This window comes from Cetorhinus maximus, chromosome 24 (genome assembly GCF_964194155.1).
Source record: "Cetorhinus maximus chromosome 24, sCetMax3.hap1.1, whole genome shotgun sequence".
NCBI classification, from domain to species: Eukaryota; Metazoa; Chordata; class Chondrichthyes; order Lamniformes; family Cetorhinidae; genus Cetorhinus; species Cetorhinus maximus.
Genome location: NC_135902.1, coordinates 5,718,331 through 5,725,440, shown reverse-complemented (window position 1 = coordinate 5,725,440; position 7,110 = coordinate 5,718,331).

Genomic DNA, 7,110 nt, shown 5'->3' with positions numbered 1-7,110 from the left:
CTCCTTTTGATAATTTCAAGCTGACTCCAATTCAATTAAATCACACGCAGATAGAATCATCCACACTCATGCCTATAAACCTACTTTACAATAAATCACAATAATAATTATGAAACTTATTATAGTTTCGTGATAACTCTGATTATTTTTTGGAGAGCTGGAAACAGAAATCTTTGGAAATACTCGGCGTGTCTGATGGCATCTTTGCAGAGAGAAACAGAAGTCAGTGACCCTTCATCTGAACTAGTGCAGATCATGGACCTGAAGCTTTGACTCTGTTTCTCTCTCCACAGATGTTGTCTGGCCTTCTGAGTATTTCCATCTATTGCCGTTTATATTTCAGGTATTTAGCACCTGCAGTGCTTTGCTCTCCTATTATTTACTCCATGCTGGTCATTTGTAAGTGTGGTTAGTTTCAATTTAAAATGAGAAAATAGTTATCACTCAATGCAAGGTGTAATTTTTCAGTGAACAAACACTTGAAATAGCACATTACTGAAGTGGTTGGTGCTAATTTACTGGCAGGTTTTGCCATTTTTAAACTTGGAAGTGAAACCAGGAACCAATATGCCAATAGAATATGCCACTGTTAGTTCAAGCTATTCTCATTTTTACATAGGATTGTTGTTTGAGGTGCTCATGAGCTTCACGTCTTTTGGATGTTGCTGTCCAACTATTGCACAGGGCCAGGTTCAAAGAAGTGGAGCTGGTTGCATAATATGAACAACCAAGTTATGTGTAATTGTCTGACAAAGCCATGGTTGTAAAGTGTATCATACTGAAACCTGAGCTTTCAATGGGCTTTATAAATAGAGGCATGGGGAGAATTTTTTCCCCATTGGGCGGGCCAGTCGGGAGCTGGCGCTGGTGGGTGTGGAGCCGATCGCTGCCCGAAATCGGTTGCGCATCACCATTTTACGTGGGCAGGCCTAGCGTGATGCATGCTCGTTAGTGCTACCTGTGCGGGCGGGGGGAGGAGGGAGAGTCGGGGGCTGCACTCATTCGCACATGCGAAAGAGCGCAGAAATCTCCCTGAGGCATGGAGATTAAGTTCAATTTTAAAGTTTAAAATAAAGAAATTTAAAAATCATTTACACATATCTCCTCATGTGACATCGTCACTTAGCTGGGACATGTTTATGAAATGTTTAAAATTTTTTATTAATTTAGTAAACCCTTCATGAAACCTCATCCCGCTCGTGGATGAGGTTTCATGAAAAATGTGAAGGCTGCCTGGGCTCTTCGCCTGCCCGTCAGCCTTAAGGTTGGACAGGCAGCCCTGTCAAATTGGTTAATTAGTTTATTAGTGGCCTTAACAGACCTTTGACAGTTCGGCGGGTGCACAGCCGACTCTGGTGTGCTCCCGGCAAAGAAAAGATCGGAATGACGCACGGTGACGTTGGGACGCACGCCCGATGTCACCACGCGTCATTTTACGTGTTGGCGTGTAGGGGTGGGCCTCACACACCAAACAGAAAATTCTGCCCCTAGAGTACAAAAGTCAAGAAGTTTTCCTAAACCTATATGAAACAGCTTGACCCCACTGTGACAATGGTTCTCAATTCTGGGCAGCTGAAGGATGTAAGGGGTAAGGTTAAAAGCTGGGTGGGTGATAATGGGAGTGGAAACAGGAGAAGTTCCAGGGTCCATGATTTCTCTCCCTTGCCCTAGTTATAATTCCCACTGTCCTTTCCAGGAGAGAACTCTGAACCTGCATCATTACATATGGTTTTAGAGTACCTCCCTTAACGGTTACAATTTAAACTTGGTTAAAATTTAAAGGTTTTTGGAGTGAGAAGGGAGTACCCCATTCTCCAAACATTTAAAGAAAAACTTACATTTATATAGCCTCAACCTAAGGACATCCCTGAGCACTTAACAACTAATTAAGTCCTTTTGATGTGTAGTCACTGTTGTAATGGACATCATCATCAATTAACATTAAAAAGTGCCTGGACATACAATTACGTTAAACCAGGTGTGATTTATACTCCACGCAATGTGAAACTAAAGTGCTTTAAACTAACCGCTTCAGAGGCAAGCTGGACTGTAACTCTGTGCTTCCAATTTATAAACTAACTACTGTTTAAGACCTGTGGCTTCCATATAAATATAACCTAAACTACATTTGCATTATCAAAGTGTCAGATATTGCTTGTCCTGTTTTCTACCCTTAATTAGCACATTCCTTTAGATAATATCATCACCTTCAACACCTCTTTGTCCTTTGTCTGTGACATCTTTTGGTTATCTCCACCTATCACTGGCCCTCTATCCAGCTCTTCTTGTCCCACCCCCCCCCAACCTTAAACCAGCTTATATTTCACCACTTTTCTATTTTTCCTTAGTTCTGTTGAAGAGTCATGAGGACTCGAAACGTTAACTGTGCTGCTCTCCGCAGGTGCTGCCAGACCTGCTGAGTTTTTCCAGGTATTTTTGTCTTTGTTTCAGATATTAAAACTTAATCCAAATGAATGATAAGCCCAGAGTTTCTGCTTCAGACTCAGTGACCTAGGTGTAAATTGCATCCAAAACTGTGCAGTTTGAGAAGTGCTTCTTTTCTCAACTTTGTATATTGCCAAATGCAAAATCTGCTGCAAAGCAGTGCAATTGGACCATATTTTGGAATGAAAGTTTTCAAATTGCTTAAAATAAGTTCCTTAATTATATTTAAGGGTGGTAACTTGAAACAGTTTGATTCATACAGCTGAAGATGAGCTTATCACAAAAAATAAACATTTTTAATCAGAGTGTCTCGTATGTCACCAATGAGTAATTCAATTTTAAGTAATTGAAAATGATTATAAAAAACGGTATAGAAACTACTGCTACCTATGTTGATGTAGTTTCTCAGTAAATTATAAAAATATATTTAAAAGCATTTAAAACATGTCTATTAATCTCCTTGCACCTAAAAGTAAAACCATTCAAGTGCCAAACAATGACTATCTCCAAGAAGAGGGAATCTAACTATCTCCTCTTGACATTTAATGGCTCCTTAGGCAGCACCTTCCAAACCCGTGACCATTATCATCTAGAAGGTCAAGGGCAGCAGACAAATGGGAGCACCACCACATGCAAGTTCCCCTCCAAGCCACTCATCATCCTGAGCTGGAAATATATCGCCATTTCTTCACTGTCGTTGGTCAAAATCCTGAAACTCCCTCCCTAACAGCACTGTGGGTGTACCTACACCACATGGGCTGCAACGGTTCAAGAAGGCAGCTCACCACCACCTTCTCAAGGGCAATTAAGGATGGGCAATAAATACTGGCCTAGCCAGCGACGCCCGCATACCATAAATGAATTTGAAAAAATTACCACTGCTGAATGTCCCACAATCAACATCCTAAGCGTTACTAATGACCAGAAACTGAACTAGACCAGCCATATAACTACTGTGGCTTCAAGAGCAGGTCAGAGGCTAGGAATCCTGAAGTAAGTAAATCACCTCCTGACTCCCCAAAGCCTGTCCAAAGCAGAAGTCAGGAGGGTGATGGAGTACTGTCCACTTGCCTAGATAAGTAAGTCCAATAACACTCAAGAAGTTGACAATTTCCAGGACAAAGTAGTCTGCTTAATTGGCACCCCACCCACCACCTTAAACATTCACTTCCTCCACCACTGACACAAGGTGGCAGCAGTGTGTACATTTTACAAGGTGCACTGCAGCAATTCAACAATACTCCTTCAACAGCACCTCCCAACCCACAACATCTACCACATAGCAGGACAAGGGCAGCAGACACGTGGGAACACCACCACTTACAAGTTCCCCTCCAACCAACTCACCATCCTGAATTGGAACTACATTGCTGTTACTTCACTGTGGCTGAGTCAAAAACCTGGAACTCCCTTCCTAACAGCACTGTGGAAGCACACACAGCAGATGGACTACAGTGGTCCAAGATGACAGCTCACCACTACCTTCTCAAGGGCAATTAGGAATGGGTAACAAATGTTGGCCTTATCATGGAAGAATTTTTAAAAAATCAACTTAATTTTTGGATCCAATCAAAGGCCAGTGAACAAGTGTGAATAATGGAAACTTGCAATGGTGATTGATTTGATTTGGAGCATGACTACTTTGTGGGCTGGGTCAACTTCTAGCACTATGTATATTAAGCAAACACAAAATATCATAGAAACACAATTTGCACAGTCTATAATTTGAGCTTGAAATTCTTTGATCTTTTATGCTGGTTTGGCTGATTTTGTGTAAATTGTACTGGAAGAAAAGCCCAATCTAGCAGAAACATCACACTATAAAATATAAATCTATGATGTCGCAACAAAGCAGAAAGAACTATACAGTTACACAAACCTGCAGCGTTAACGCACTCTTTAATACAGTGTCCCCCAAACATTTTCTCACTGTGACCCTACTCTAATGCTTGATAATTGGTGCAACCCTGGAGTGAGTGTAGTGGAGGGAATGGGGGGAAAGTCGTTGAGTTGAGGGGTGGGGTTGTTGTTGAGTAGGCGCCAACCATTTTGTCCACAACTATTTTGAAGACACTGATGGGGGCTTAGAGCTAACTATCATGTGAGTATGTGCAATGGAGCCTTGCCATCGATTCAAGGACTGTGCCAATAGCGACTCCACTCAACAGCCACAATTGCTGCCTCAGAGCACGGGACCCCAAATGATCATCCCACAACTCCAACAGCAAGTCACGACCAATGGTTTGGGAACTCCTGCTTTAATAGATATATAAGATCACTCCCCAAAAGCCGGTGGATTGTAGGCAAATTGAAGTTTTCAGGACTGATATTGACAGAATCAAGTTAGTGCTAATGCTTTAAAGTAGTAACAGTTTTTAACCCATATTAACCATTCTTACAGCACAGAAGGAGGCCCTTTGGCCCATTGTATCTGTGTTGGCCCTTTGAAAGAGCTATCCAGCTAGTCATCCTTCCCCACTCCCTCCCTGTAGCCCTGCAAATTTTCTTTTCCTTTCTAAGTAAATATCCAATTTTCATTAGAAAGTTACCAGATTTTAGATGATACACTTTTACAAAGAATTGCAATAATCCTACTTAACATTAATACCTACGTTAGGACTAAGTAGTTCTCATAATTGGGTTCCTTCTAGTCTTTCTCAGAATGCTGGCAGGGACCCTAAAATAAAAGAATCAACGTTAAAAGCAGAGATGGAAATTGAAAAATTCACGTGGTTTCAGCATTTTGAAGACTGGTCCTGTCCCAAAAATGCAACCAAGTTACAAAGATTCTGAACATTCCTACAAGATTATAAAGACTAAGTTTAAGAGAAAATACATAGTTGTAAAAGTGAACACTCCTTCTTGTGCTGCACGTGATTAACTTTGTCCTTTGCCCATTGTATTTATTTTAGGGATTGCCATTTGAAGGGCTCACGAAAGATTCAGGCAGACATGTTTCAATGACCAATAATACAGGGAAATCTGATGGAATTTTCCTTTATTCAACATTGATGTGTTTGTTGCAGTTTCGTTCTACTGCTATCAGGAGCTCCCTCGTTTTCCTTTAATCCCTCCTTTCTAGCTTTTTACAGGTTAGCAAAGAAAAAGCTTAGAAAGAGAGAGAGAGAGATCAAAAACAGTCAGATGAGCTTACAACTTCCATTAATTACAATCAGTTTTCTAACAAAAACTGAGGGGAAATTACAAAAAATATATAAATTATCTGGAACAAGTGGGAAAAGGTCCTTCGGTTTCCAAAAAGTGACATTGCATCCTTATGACTTCTCTAAGCAAGCTGTTTGAGGAGATGGCAGTGTAGTGGTAATGCCAAAAGACCAATCAGTTAGGGATCTAGGTGCTGAGGACCTGGGTTCAAATCCCACTCACAATAGTTGTTAGAGCTTAAATTTAATTAATAAATCTGGAACATAAAGCTAGTCTCAATAATAGTGACTATGACAACTATCATCAATTGTTTTAGAAACCCAGGTTCATAAATGCCCTTTAGGGAGGGAAATCTGCCATCCTTACTCAATCCACTCATTGCACCTTCCTAGGGTGGCCATTTGGAGCATTTTAGTTCAGAATCATTTAAAGGTACAGTTTCATTAATCTGCCATTTTGTGCTCTGGACTTCTGCTTGTGGTCTTAGTCAGCAGGAACTATTTTGAAAGTACCTAAGCCCACTTCACATGCGAACCTTACAACAATCAAATGAAGGAGACCTTCATGCATGTGTTCTGTTGTATCTAATTCGAGCACAACAATACTTTCATTTAATAAATGAAATTATGTAACTGCAACATGTAACAATTTGCTTACATCTTTGGACCCTTGATGTTGTTTCTCAAACATTTTAAGTGTTCATTTGCTTCATTGATTCTCTTAATACTGAACCCACTCATGAGTTCTGACATTATTCAAACAGTATAAATTACATCTCACTCAGTGATTAGGAGTAATGGGTTTGGGTTTTCCCTCTTGCTCAAAAATCCAGACTTACTATTAGATAGATTGGTGGAACCGCACGCGTGAAAAAAAAAATCATTACTCAGGAGTGAATACATATTACTTTCTCTCCCTACAGCAAGTTCCTGTCACGAAATAATAATTTATTTCCATCATCTTTTAAGTTTAGTTAAAATCCACTCATCGCACCATGTAGTTGCACCTTCCTAGGCTGGCCATTTGGAGCATTTTAGTTCAGAATCATTTAAAAGTACAGTTTCATTAATCTGTTAGGAATGTTTTTGGGCAGGATTTATCAATTAACTCGCTACCCATTATATTCTATTTTGCCTTTGTGTATTTTGCACTTTATTGGATACTTCATCTAAAGTGACAGTGTCTTTGTGCTATTAGGTTAGATTTAGTGCAATTTTTAACATATACTTTAAGTTTTAAGCAATTAACAAAAAGTACTGTTCTTCCCAACAACATCTCTACACACCCCTCTATTTAAACAGTTGCTGAAGTGTCTTCAAGAAACACAGTTTTTAACTCTGCTGTGTGCAGCTTGCTAAACCACCACCCGAGGCTGACCTGGCATCACTAACTTAGGTTAACCTGACATCACTTGGCATTGGGAAGTGGCTGGAAAGACATCAGTGGAACATTAACAACTTTTTATTTTGTGAGAGAAGCTTATATAGCACCTTGAACAAC